This window comes from Bufo gargarizans, chromosome 11, assembly GCF_014858855.1.
Source record: "Bufo gargarizans isolate SCDJY-AF-19 chromosome 11, ASM1485885v1, whole genome shotgun sequence".
In the NCBI taxonomy this organism is placed as follows: domain Eukaryota; kingdom Metazoa; phylum Chordata; class Amphibia; order Anura; family Bufonidae; genus Bufo; species Bufo gargarizans.
Window position 1 is genome coordinate 25,655,234 of NC_058090.1, and position 13,346 is coordinate 25,668,579.

The window sequence follows — 13,346 nt, forward strand, 5'->3', positions numbered from 1 at the left end:
GCTGTAAGTTGTATAGTGGCTGTGTTTGGTATTGCAACTCAACTCCATTGACTTAAAAGGGGCTGAGCTGCAACTAGGCCATGTAACCGAAGTACAGTGATGTCACTGGCCTGGGAAGAGGCTGCGATGCTCAAGGCCTCTTCTAACAGCTGATCGGCGGGGGTCCCATGTGTCACACCCCAGCACATCTGATACTGATTGACCTATCCTGAGGAGAAGTCAAAAATATATTTTCCTGGATAACCCCTTTAACCCCTTCAGGACCCTGCCATTTTTTACCTTAAGGACCAGGCCATTTTTTGCAAATCTGACATGTGTCACTTTATATGGTGATAACTTTAACCACTTCCCATCTGATCCATTTGCCCCCTTCTTGACCAGGCCTAATTTTGCAAAACTGACATATCTCACTTTATGTGGTAATAACTTTGGAACGCCTTTACTTATCTAAGTCATTCAGAGATTGTTTTCTCGTGACACATTGTACTTCATGATAGTCATAAATTTGAGTCAATATATTTCACCTTTATTTATGAAAAAATCCTAAATTTACCAAAAATGTTAAATAATTAGTAATTTTCAAAATTTCAATTTCTCTGCTTTTAAAACAGAAAGCGATACCTCATAAAATATTTATTACTTCACATTCCCCATATGTCTACTTTATGTTGGCATCATTTTGGAAATGTAATTTTATTTTTTTAGGACGTTAGAAGACTTAGAAGTTTAGAAGCAATTCTTCAAATTTTTAAGAAAATTGCCAAAACCCACTTTTTAAGGACCAGTTCAGGTCTGAAGTCACTTTGTGGGGCCTACATAGTGGAAACCCCCCATAAATGACCCCATTGTAGAAACTACACCCCTCAAGTTACTTAAAACCGATTTTACAAACTTTGTTAACCCTTTAGGCGTTCCACAAGAATTAAAGAAAAATGGATATCACATATTTTAATTTCACTTTTTTGGCAGATTTTCCATTTTAATCCAATTTTTTTCTTTAACACATCGATGGTTAACAGCCAAACAAAATTCAATATTTATTACCCAGATTCTGCGGTTTACAGAAACACCCCACATGTGGTCATAAACTGCTGTATGGGCACACGGCAGGGCGCAGAAGAAAAAGAACTCCACATGGTTTTTAGATGCCATGTCCCATTTGAAGCCCCCCTGATGCACCCTTACAGTAGAAACTACCAAGAAGGGATCCTATTTTGTAAACTAGGGGATAAGGTGCCAGTTTTACTAGTACTATTTTTGGGTACATATGATTTTTTGATCATTCATTATAACACTTTATGGGGCAAGGTGACCAAAAAATTGGTTGTTTTAGCACAGTTTTTATTTATTTATTTTTACAGCGTTCACCTGAGGGGTTCGGTCAAGTGACATTTTTATAGAGCAGATTGTTACGGCCGTAGCGATACCCAATATGTATACTTTTACTTATTTATAAAAGTTTTACACAATAATAGCATTTTTGGAAAAAATATTATGTTTTAATGTGTCCATGTTCTGAGAGCTATTTTTTTTTTATTTTTTGAGAGATTTTTTTGCGGAATGAGGTGACTGTTTTATTGGTACCATTTTGTGAGACATACGCCTTTTTGATCACCTGGTGTTGCACTTTTTGTGATATATTTATAGAGCCGACCGTCACGGATGCGGCAATACCAAATATGTCTATTTAATTTTTTCTATTTTTAACATTTTTTTTTATTCCTTACTTTTTTTTTTACATGTGAAACCTTTATTTTTTTAACACTTTATTGTTTATTTTACACTTTTTGTCCCCCATAAGGTCATACAAGACCCCTGGGGGACATTTACTTCACTTAAAAAAAAAAAATTTCACTACTGATTTCTCCTGTAAGGCTAGTTTCACACTTGCGGCAGGACGGATCCGACAGGCTGTTCACCATGTCGGATCCGTCCTGCGGCTATTTCGCCGTGCTGCCGGACCGCCGCTCCGTCCCCATTGACTATAATGGGGACGGGGGCGGAGCTCCGGCGCAGCACGGAGAAAGCCGCCGGACTAAAAAGCCTGACATGCAGTAATTTTAGTCCGGCGGCCTTTCTCCGTGCACCGCCGTGCTGTGCCGGAGCTCCGCCCCGTCCCCATTATAGTCAATGGGGACGGAGCGGCGGTCCGGCGAAATAGCCGCAGGACGGATCCGACATGGTGAACAGCCTGTCGGATCCGTCCTGCCGCAAGTGTGAAAGTACCCTAACTGGGGCTGACATAGTAGCCCCAGTTACAGTGGAAATACACCCCACAGAGAGGCTGTACAGCAATAAAATTTGAGTCAAAATATTTCATTTCTATTTATAAAAAAATATATCAAATTTAATAAAAAAAATTGGAAAAATTCGCACAATTTTCAAAATTTCAATTTCTCTGCTTTTAAAACAGATAGCGATACCTCCTAAAATAGTTATTACTTAACATTCCCCATATGTCTACTTCATGTTTGGATCATTTTGTAAATTAAATTTCCATTTTTTGGGACGTTAGAAGGTTAAGGCTACTTTCACACTCGCGTTTGGTGCGGATCCATCATTGATCTGCACAGACTGATCCGTTCAGATAATACAACCGTCTGCATCCGTTCAGAACGGATCCGTTTGTATTATCTTTAACATAGCCAAGACGGATCCGTCTTTAACACCATTGAAAGTCAATGGAGGACGAATCCGTTTTCTATTGTGCCAGATTGTGTCAGTGAAAACGGATCCGTCCCTATTGACTTACATTGTGTGTCAGGATGGATCCGCCTGGCTTAGTTTCATCAGACGGACACCAAAATGCTGCAAGCAGCGTTTTGGTGTCCGCCTCCAAAGCGGAATGGAGACTGAACGGAGCCAAACTGATGCATTCTGAGCGGATCCTTATCCATTCAGAATGCATTAGGGTAAAAACTGATCCATCCGTTTTGGACCGCTTGTGAGAGCCCTGAACGGATCTTACAAACAGAAACCAAAACGCCAGTGTGAAAGTAGACTGAGAAGTAAATCTCAAAATTTTTAAGAAAATTTCCAAAACCTAATTTTTTAAGGACCAGTTCGGGTCTGAAGTCATTTGGTGGGGCTTACATAATAGAAACCACCCATAAATGACCCCATTTTAGAAACTACACCCCTCAAGATATTTAAAACTGATATTACAAACCTTGTTAACCCTTTAGGTGTTGCACAAGAATTAAAGGAAAATGTAGATGAAATTTCAGAATTTCACTTTTTGGGCAGATTTTCCATTTTAATCAATTTTTTCCAGTAACAAAGCAAGGGTTAACAGCCAAACAAAACTCAATATTTATTACCCTGATTCAGAAGTTTACAGAAACGCCCCATATGTGGTCGTAAACTGCTGTACGGGCACACAGCATTGCGCAGAAGGAAAGGAGCGCCATATGGTTTTTGGAAAGCAGATTTCACTGGGATAATTTTAAGCTGCCGTGTCACATTTGATGCACCCCTAGAGTAGAAACTCCCCAAAAAATGACCCTATTTTGGAAACTACGGGATAAGGGGGCAGTTTTGTTGGTACTATTTTAGGGTACATATGATATTTGGTTGCTCTTTATTACACTTTTTGTGAGGCAAGGTAACAAAAAAAAAAATAGATGTTTTAGCACAGTTTTTATTTTCTGTGTTTTACAGTGTTCATCTGACAGGTTAGATTATGTGCTATATTTATAGAGCAGGCTGTTATGGACGCGACAATACCAAATATGACAACTTTTTTTGTTTGTTTGTTTTAATTTTACATAATAAAGCATTTTTGAAAAAAAAAATTTTTTAATGTCTCCGTATACTGAAAGCCATATATTTTTTTTTTTTATTGTGTAGGGGCTCATTTTCGGTATGAGATGACGGTTTGATTGGTACAATTTTGTGGTGTGTATGACTTTTTGATCACTTGGTATTACACTTTTTGTGATGGCTTTTTTGACACCGTTTTTATTTTTTACGGTGTTCACCTGAGGGGTTAGATCATGTGATATTTTTATACAGCAGGTTCTTACGGACGTGGCAATACTTAATATCTATACTTTTTTTTTAATTAATTTAAGTTTACACAATAACAGCATTTTTGAAACAAAAAAATAATAATCATGTTTTAGTGTCTCCATAGTCTGAGAGCCATAGGTTTTTTTGTTTTTTTTGGACGATTGCCTTAGGTAGGGTCTCATTTCTTCCAGGATGGGATGACGGTTTGACTGGTTTGGCTTTTTTCTTCGGCGTTCAGGTGAGGAAGTGGATCATGTGATATTTTTGTAGAGTCTGTCATTACGGACACGTAATACCCAATATGTCTGGTTTTCTTTTTTTTTCTATTATTTTTACAATTTTATGTGTTTTATTTTGGGAATTTATATATTTTTTTTACTTGAAACTTTTATTTTTTTATTATTGTTGTGGAAATTTTATTAGGATGTGTTTCTAATATATTGTGTATTGTCATCATGTCTCTCAGTGTCAGGGTAAACCATTGGAGTGGATATCTTCCTGTGTATATCCTGTCACAGCTCCTGGGCACAGAGGTCTCCGTCGGCGAATGGTCTATGTGCTAAGCACTAGGCTGTGGGCCGGGGGAAACTGATGTGTTCAGCAGAGCAGTGTTTTGTTGGCTGATGTATGGACGCCGGCTAGGGCTCCGCGCAAGACGCAGATTTATTGGCTTGGCGTGGATGCATTTGTTAGGAGAACACTACAGGGAGTGCAGAATTATTAGGCAAATGAGTATTTTGACCACATCATCCTCTTTATGCATGTTGTCTTACTCCAAGCTGTATAGGCTCGAAAGCCTACTACCAATTAAGCATATTAGGTGATGTGCATCTCTGTAATGAGAAGGGGCTGTGGTCTAATGACATCAACACCCTATATCAGGTGTGCATAATTATTAGGCAACTTCCTTTCCTTTGGCAAAATGGGTCAAAAGAAGGACTTGACAGGCTCAGAAAAGTCAGAAATAGTGAGATATCTTGCAGAGGGATGCAGCACTCTTAAAATTGCAAAGCTTCTGAAGCGTGATCATCGAACAATCAAGCGTTTCATTCAAAATAGTCAACAGGGTCGCAAGAAGCGTGTGGAAAAACCAAGGCGCAAAATAACTGCCCATGAACTGAGAAAAGTCAAGCGTGCAGCTGCCAAGATGCCACTTGCCACCAGTTTGGCCATATTTCAGAGCTGCAACATCACTGGAGTGCCCAAAAGCACAAGGTGTGCAATACTCAGAGACATGGCCAAGGTAAGAAAGGCTGAAAGACGACCACCACTGAACAAGACACACAAGCTGAAACGTCAAGACTGGGCCAAGAAATATCTCAAGACTGATTTTTCTAAGGTTTTATGGACTGATGAAATGAGAGTGAGTCTTGATGGGCCAGATGGATGGGCCCGTGGCTGGATTGGTAAAGGGCAGAGAGCTCCAGTCCGACTCAGACGCCAGCAAGGTGGAGGTGGAGTACTGGTTTGGGCTGGTATCATCAAAGATGAGCTTGTGGGGCCTTTTCGGGTTGAGGATGGAGTCAAGCTCAACTCCCAGTCCTACTGCCAGTTTCTGGAAGACACCTTCTTCAAGCAGTGGTACAGGAAGAAGTCTGCATCCTTCAAGAAAAACATGATTTTCATGCAGGACAATGCTCCATCACACGCGTCCAAGTACTCCACAGCGTGGCTGGCAAGAAAGGGTATAAAAGAAGAAAATCTAATGACATGGCCTCCTTGTTCACCTGATCTGAACCCCATTGAGAACCTGTGGTCCATCATCAAATGTGAGATTTACAAGGAGGGAAAACAGTACACCTCTCTGAACAGTGTCTGGGAGGCTGTGGTTGCTGCTGCACGCAATGTTGATGGTGAACAGATCAAAACACTGACAGAATCCATGGATGGCAGGCTTTTGAGTGTCCTTGCAAAGAAAGGTGGCTATATTGGTCACTGATTTGTTTTTGTTTTGTTTTTGAATGTCAGAAATGTATATTTGTGAATGTTGAGATGTTATATTGGTTTCACTGGTAAAAATAATAATTGAAATGGGTATATATTTGTTTTTTGTTAAGTTGCCTAATAATTATGCACAGTAATAGTCACCTGCACACACAGTTATCCCCCTAAAATAGCTAAAACTATAAACAAACTAAAAACTACTTCCAAAAATATTCAGCTTTGATATTAATGAGTTTTTTGGGTTCATTGAGAACATGGTTGTTGTTCAATAATAAAATTAATCCTCAAAAATACAACTTGCCTAATAATTCTGCACTCCCTGTATATGAAAGGAACGTGCGTTTGTTGTCTCTAGTGCGCCTGATCAGCCGCTGGAGAAAATGACGTTACATAAAACGTTAAATAAACATGCATGATGATCATAGTAACTTTATCTGGCATTGATCACTGAGCAAGTTAACTCCAGTGGTTATAGGATACATGTGTTTGTTAGCTGGCTATGTTATTCTAAATGATGGTGTCTTGTCTTTGTATGTCATCACTTCCTGCATCCTTGTTACATGAAGTAAGTGGTTGGGTGATGGGCCAGCCCCTTTTCTATTGTTACACCTTTTGTGAATAAACAATAAAAGGTGAGCAGACTGTGGAGGAGGGGCAGTTGCTCAGAAGAACTCAAAATGGTAACACCTGTGTCTGTCCTTACACAAAGTTTAATGAGAGCAGATTTCTACTATTAATATTTCTACAACATTATGCCTGTCTGTGAGACCCAGCCTAAGGGCTTGTTCACACAAAGTTTTTTGCGTTCCGTCTACGGGCCGTTTTTGCATTCCGTATACAGAACCATTCACTTCAATGGGTCCACAAAAGATGCGGACAGCACTCCTTGTGCTGACCGCATCTGTTGCTCTGTTCCGTGACCCCGCAAAAATTATGAGACATGTGCTATTCTTGTCTGTTTTGCGGAGAAGAATAGGCATCTCTATAATGGGCCTCCTGTTCCGTTCCGCAAATTGCGGAAGGCACACAGGTGGCATCCGTGTTTTGCGGATCCGCAATTTGCGGACCACAAAAAACGGCAATGTCGTGTGAACAAGCCCTAAGGCTTCCGTATAAGGCAAGCTCCGATGCCTATGGAAGGCATCGGGCTTGCCTTCTCTGCCATCAGGTTCCCATCACTGCAGCGCGAGTACCCGATTGGGAAGCGGAGGGCACCCGTACCCTCCGCGAACCCTCTTCTGCATGCCGCGGTCAGCTTTGACGGCGGCATACCTGGGGTTAACACACCGACATCAGTGTTTGCACCGATGCCGGCGTATGCAGCAGGGGCCGTGGTCAGCTTTGACGGCGGCATACCTGGGGTTAACACACCGACATCAGTGTTTTCACCGATGCCGGCGTATGCAGCAGGGGCCGTGGTCAGCTTTGACCGCGGCATACCTGGGGTTAACACACCGACATCAGTGTTTGCACCGATGCCGGCGTATGCAGCAGGGGCCCGGCTTTCAGTGACTGCCAGGTCCGTGCTGCTGATTGGGCGGGCACAGCTCCTACATCCACCCGGTCAGCCCGCCGTACATGTACGGCGCTGGTCCTTAAGACACGCCCACCAACGCCGTACATATACGGCGCGTGTCCTTAAGTGGATCTGCAATTTACATTTCATAGTACTAAGCCACATAAAATGATAGTAAAAAAAAATTATGAATTATATATATATATATATATATATATACACATACACACACACACACACAGCAAGGGCTCATGCACATGACCGTATGTATTTTTCGGTCTGCAAGACATGGATCCACAATATGGATGACGTCCGTGTGCATTCTGTATTTTGCCGAATGGAACAGCTGGCCCCTAATAGAAAAGTCCTATCCTTACGATGCATAGATTACACGCTCTATAGTTTCCCTCCAGGCTAGCCTGCAGACTTTTTAACAGCAGCTCTGGACGTGACTAGAGTACAAAAAAAAAACTCACAACTTTAGTAAAGATCAGCGCAAGAGATTTTTATTCAATATCGTATGTAGAAGTTCTTCAGCAGAGATGCTGTGCAGTGGTGCTTAGTGTAGGGCAGGAGGCAGCCAGCACCCAACGCCTTACCCCTTTAATCAATCATTTCTGATGATGTCACAATTCCCCGCCAGTCCCGAATACATCCACATTCGCTGTATTGTTTTACAGCTGAAAGGTCACCTGCATTAGATTCGGTCAATGCACAACACGACATTCAGTGCGGCTTTCTGTCAAGCACAATGTAAAGTAATAAAACGCGTCGGGCTCCTGTTCCAGTCCAATCACTGTAAAAGTCAGACTAGGACCTCACTATGATAAAACACACCCAGCTCTGCGCCATCTCAGGCTGAACATTGCCTCCAGGCTCTGAATCTATTTTCCCCCAATTATCAGCATTTTCCAGCGAGGATCCTTTACTAGACCCCCTACGCGTTTCTGCAACCCCGCGGCTGCATTCACTGTTAGATCCCCGAGGTCTGCGCCTTGTTCGCTCATTGCATTACCATCTGTCTCCAAGATTGGGTCAGAAGTCTATCACATACAGATCGCTCCTCCAGCAGATCTGCTATTTTACCCATCACAAACGCTTCGCAGCGGGAAACGTCAGCAGCGGTGGGATTATTTACATCGCATCCCCTGCGAGATCCCTGGAGGGGGTTTGAAACCAGACGTTCTGTACATTCACAGCAGCAAGTACCCAGGACATCATTTTACAGTGCATATATCATCATAATATAGAGGGGGCAGAGGGCAGTTTGTCATATGACAGATTCAACTCTGCTACATATGTAAAATGTACTTACTTTACAGCTCCATTCATTTGATAAGTGTGAGAATATTACAAATCATCACCAAACATTTACAGGAAGATTTCCTGTTTGCATAAAAACTGTTCACACGTTCAGGATTTTTGATGACCATTTTGGGGCAGATTCTGTGGCAAAATCCTCAAAAAAGAAAAACAACACACAATCTAAATCCAATAAGCGACAATCAGGTTTTGTAACCCTGGTCATATGTGCGGAAAAGAGAAAAATAAATAAAGAATCTGCTACAATAAGGCCTCATGTGCACAACCATATTTTCGATTCGCATCTGATCTGCAGTTTTTGCGTATCGAATGCGAATCCTATTCATTTCAATGGGGCTGCAAAAGATGTGTACTATCCGTATGTCCATTTCGCGGCCTGAAAAAATGGTGGCATGCACTCAGCAGGAATCTGCGATTTGTGGACCGCAAAACACATACAGTCGTGTGCATGAGGCCTGAGGTAGCACGCTACTACTTATTCTGGATTCCACATGAAAAAAAAAAAAAAAAACCTGCGGCATACTGAACTGCACATCTGCAGTCAAAATATAGGGGTATGTTCACATCTGTGCTACGAAATCCGTCAGGCTGTTCTCTGCCAGAACAGCCTGTCAGATTTCACCATTGTTTTACTGCCGGATCTCTATTGACTATAATGGGATCCGGCAGTGATACCGCCGCTTTCCGGCTGGACAAATATCGCTGCATGATGCAGCATTTCTTTGTTTGGCCGCCAGCCGTCATTTGTGCCAGAACAGCCTGCCAGAAATCCAAAAGCTACTGTGAATATTACCTAAAGCAGTGTTTCCCAACCAGTGTGCCTCCAGCTGTTGCAAAACTACAACTCCCAGCATGCCCGCACAGCCAAAGGCTGTCCAGGCATGCTGGGAGTTGTAGTTTTGCAACAGCTGGAGGCACACTGGTTGGGAAACACTGACCTAAAGGACAGGGATGCCCAACTTGTGGCCCTCCAGCTGTTGCAAAACTAAGACTCTCAGCATGCCCGGACAGCCTACAGCAGGGCATGGTGGGAGTTGTAGTTTTACAACAGCTGGAGGGCCGTAGATTTGGCATCCCTGCCTTAGGATGTACCTCAAAATTCTCCTGTGGATCCTCTACTAAATATGTGCTATGGCAAATCCGACACACATGAACGTAACTTCTCACAGCTGAGGGTTTGTTACACTCACAGACAATGCTGCGAGCTAACCTGCCTGGACTCCAGACTGATACATTGTAGCAAATGATATACCTGCAGATATCATTACCTCACATGTCTAAGCTGGATGCAACTGTAACAAACTCTCAGCTCTGAGAAGCATTAGGTCTGTACTGGGTTTCAGCCTCGGACTTTTGACCATGGCAGGTGTATTTGAGTATACTTGGCATGGACAGTTGGGCCAGATTTATGAAAATGTATATAATCCGACCTATAGTGTCAAGGCCTGATTGAGGCCTGTGATATACCTGCTTCCCCAAAATACTGATTGAGGCCTGCGATATACCTGCTTCCACCAAATACTGATTGAGGCCTGCAATATACCTGCTTCCACAAAATACTGATTGAGGCCTGCGATATACCTGCTTCCACCAAATACTGATTGAGGCCTGCAATATACCTGCTTCCACAAAATACTGATTGAGGCCTACAATATACCTGCTTCCACAAAATACTGATTGAGGCCTGCGATATACCTGCTTCCACCAAATACTGATTGAGGCCTGCAATATACCTGCTTCCACAAAATACTGACTGAGGCCTACAATATACCTGCTTCCACAAAATACTGATTGAGGCCTGCGATATACCTGCTTCCACCAAATACTGATTGAGGCCTACAATATACCTGCTTCCACAAAATACTGATTGAGGCCTGCGATATACCTGCTTCCACCAAATACTGATTGAGGCCTGCAATATACCTGCTTCCACAAAATACTGACTGAGGCCTACAATATACCTGCTTCCACAAAATACTGATTGAGGCCTGCGATATACCTGCTTCCACCAAATACTGATTGAGGCCTACAATATACCTGCTTCCACAAAATACTGATTGAGGCCTGCGATATACCTGCTTCCACCAAATACTGATGTGGTTGCATGTACTTCTTTGTAAATATGCCTGGGTAGGTTGGTGTGACTTTTCAAAAAAGTCGCAGATAATAAATGTAGCTTAAAGGGGATGTCCCATGAAAAACATTCTACAGTTTTTTAAAACAGCACCTGGATCTAAATTATTTTGCAATTGCTTGTAAATAAAAAATTTGCATAGCCACTGAGTTATTCAATTAAATGTATCTGTATAGCGCCACCTGCTGTTTGTTTTTTCTTATTTCTTTGTCCAGCTCCCTGAGTTGGACGCACATGCTCAGTTTCATCTTTCAACTTCCTCCTGAGTCGTGATCGGGAGAGCATGGACAAGCCCCCTTAGCTGCAGCAGAAAGGACACTCCTCTTGAGCTGCGAGCTTGATATCAATCTAGCAGAGCAATGAATGGGGAGATCTCTGGATCCATGTGAGGTGCAGGGCTGGTTCCTGTTAGAAAGAGATTGTCATGTCCTATATGAGGTCTGATTTTCAGTTTTTACATTAGTCATGGGATAACCCCTTTAAGGCCTCCTGAACACGGGGGTGAGTGAACGCACATTAGATCCGTACAAATTTCCGTGCAGATTTCTGTGCATTTTTGCCAGCCTTATGATAGAAATGTATTTTCTTGTCCGTGGCTGTGGCCAAGAATAGGACATGCTCTATCTTTATAGCGGGAACACGGAACGGAACTATGGATCCATTGTGGCCCCATTCAAATAAATGGGTCCGCACCTATTCTGCAAAATTGCGGACCCAAAACTGCACATATTCCACAACGTGTGCAGGTGGTCTAAAAGTGATCTACACTGAAACCACGCCCACTCTTGTGCTCCAAAACGAGAAGTGGCGCCACAAGGTGCAGAGGTCAAAACCTTGCAAATTTTGCACGAGATACCGAGTACGACATCACTTGCAACAATTTTTAAGCCAAAGTACTGGTGGATCAGGTTTTATAACTGTCCCCCTCAGTGTTTACAGTCACTGACTGCAAGCAGAGATCCTGAAAATAAAGAGCAATGAAACACAAAAGGGGAGATTTATCAAGGCCAGTCTTGTTTTCACCTGCGCTGTCGGAAGATGCGCTTAATTTACGACGATGCACATGACTCATCATGAATTAACCCTCACAGCCCTGGGCGATTTTGCGTTTCAGTTTCTTACTCCTGGCCTTCTAGGAGCCATAACATTTTCTGTTCACATGTACAAGGGCTTTCTTTTTGTGGGACAGGCTTTCTAATGGCACCATTTAATATTGCATATAATATATTGGGAAACTAAAAAAATAATTCCACATGCGGTGGAAAAAAAAAACGAAAAAAAAAAACAATACCGCCACAGTTTTTTTACGGGTTTAGTTTTTACAGCATTCCCTATGCGTTAAAACTGACCGGTTCCGCTCATTCTCCAGGTCAGTACAAATATGGCGATACCACATTTGTATAGTTTTTATTTTGAAAAAAATAAAAAAATAAATATTTTTCACTTTTCATCGCCATATTCTGACCCCCATAACTTTTTTATTTTTATGTCTATGGAGCTGGACGATTTGTATGTTTCATTAACACTGGGGAGTGTACGACTTTTTAAAGGGGTTGTCTCCTCATGGACGATGGGGGTATATTGCTAGGATATGCCCCGATTGTCTTATCGGTGCGGGTCCCACTGCTGGGACGCACACCTATATCGAGAACAGAACCCCGCAAGGTGGTGGCTGCAGGACTCCGGTCTGGCCACTACCAAGCCGGCTCCCTATAGAAGTGAATGGGAGCGTACCGCGCATGCGCAGCCCCCGCTCCCATTCACTTCTATGAGGCCGACGGAAATAGCCGAGCCAGCTATTTTCGCCGACTCCATAGAAAATGAATGGAGGGCTGCAGTGCGCCCTCCTTCACTTTCAGGGCTCCGTTCTCGATATAGGTGCAGGTCCCAGTGGTGGGACCCGCACCTATAAGGCAATTGGGGTGTATCCTCGCGATTTTCCCCCATTGTCCATGATGAGACAACCCCTTTAATCACTTTTTATTAAATTTTTTGGGGGGGGAAGGTGAAGCGACTAAAAATGGAAAATCGTCCATTTTGATTTTTTTGCCATTATGCCGTTTGCCATATGGGATATTTTTACATTATATAATATTTAATAGGGTGTTTTTGGACATGGCCCATGATGTTTATTTTTTTATGTATTTTAATTTTAATTTTGGGGTAACAGTGGTGATTTGAATTTTCCTTTTTTTTTTATTTCAATTTTTTTAATGTATATATATAAAAAAAAATACCTTTTTGTTTTCACACATTTTAAAAGTCCCCCTAAGGAACTTGAACATGCAATCATCAGATCACTTTTATCATAGACTCCAATGCGTTAGCATCAAAGTCTAAGAGAATTTAGCTATGAAGCCCTGCCACAGGTAGGGTCTTCATAGGAACATAGCTGCGGCAGCCTCCGATCATTCACTG

The 13,346-nt window shown here is 42.2% G+C and overlaps 1 protein-coding gene across 1 annotated transcript in view; it reads right to left on the reverse strand.

The window, feature by feature from the left end:
- TDP1 (tyrosyl-DNA phosphodiesterase 1) overlaps nt 1-13,346 on the reverse strand; it is a 91,497-nt gene that overhangs the window by 13,779 nt on the left and 64,372 nt on the right. The gene's annotated exons all lie outside the window — the stretch shown is intronic.